General features: G+C 41.8%; 1 protein-coding gene across 1 annotated transcript in view; it reads right to left on the bottom strand.

The window, feature by feature from the left end:
• The window catches only part of LOC101846122 (signal-transducing adaptor protein 1), a gene marked incomplete in the record, with an annotated part of 22,778 nt that overhangs the window by 6,116 nt on the left and 15,458 nt on the right, over window positions 1–1,204 (bottom strand).

Genomic DNA, 1,204 nt, shown 5'->3' with positions numbered 1-1,204 from the left:
TGTTCGCGCGTGCATACGGGGGTGAAAGATGATGCATGTTAAAAAGAACTAGAAAATCATTATTATCATCGTCACCATCGTTTATCTGGAGTCGTCAAAGCAGGGCTTTCTGATTACGCTTAAGAACAACAACAACAACAACAGCAAAAGAAACAGCAAGTGCTGCAGCAGCAGCGCCAACAACAATGCATCACTATCGTCATCAATAACAACAGCAGCTGCAACAACAGCAGTAACAACAATGATAATCACTTCAACAACACTATCATTACCAATAACAACAGCAGCAACAACAACAATAGTAACAACAATAATAACAACAACATCTACAACACTGTCATAACCAATAACAACAAGAACAACAACAAGAGCAGCAGCAGCAACAACAAAAACAACAACAACTGCAGCAACAATAACAACAGAAACAACAGCAACCTCAACAGTGGCGACATCAAGCAACAGCGGCAGCAAAAACTAGAAAAGTAATCAAACACATATGTAGGCCTACACCAGCTACAAAAAACAGATCACCAGGGCCCAGTTCCATTGTGTTGAATCAACACCGTGAAGTCCTCGCTTCTCCCTCTTCTGCACAACTAGATCTAAGTCTGGTGTGATCACACAGCGTAACAACAGCCTTGCACAGTGCAGCTTAAAGGGGAGGAGGGGCGGAGGAGGCTCTGTCCTAGCCTACTGAGAGCATTTTATAATTATACACAAGCGCCCATAATAACACGTATGTACATAGACACATTTGCATGCTCGTATATATACATACACACATATCTGCACACACACACACACACACACACACACACACACACACACACACACACACACACATACACAGACACACACACTCACACATACACACACATACACAGATACACATACAGGTATGCGCTATAACTCACACACCCAAGCATGATTCATTAGTCTTGTTTGTAAGATTCCCCCTCTGCTGAAGCGAAGGTCAGTTTCAAGGCCTAAGCGAAACTCGATACCCAACTATTGTGAATTATTCGTGGCGAGCGAAGAGAAGGCGAATGCGCTGTTTACATTAGGGATACGAAAAGAAAAAGAATAAAATATTATTAAGCCAAGGGCGGACGGATAGATAGAGGGAATAGGTTGGTTGGTTGGTTGGTTGATAGATAGATAGATAGATAGATAGATAGATAGATAGATAGATAGATAGATAGAT

Source organism: Aplysia californica, unplaced genomic scaffold (genome assembly GCF_000002075.1).
Source record: "Aplysia californica isolate F4 #8 unplaced genomic scaffold, AplCal3.0 scaffold00075, whole genome shotgun sequence".
Classification (NCBI taxonomy): Eukaryota; Metazoa; Mollusca; class Gastropoda; order Aplysiida; family Aplysiidae; genus Aplysia; species Aplysia californica.
Note: the sequence above shows the minus strand (reverse complement) of the source record. Positions and strands in the feature narration are given on the sequence as shown.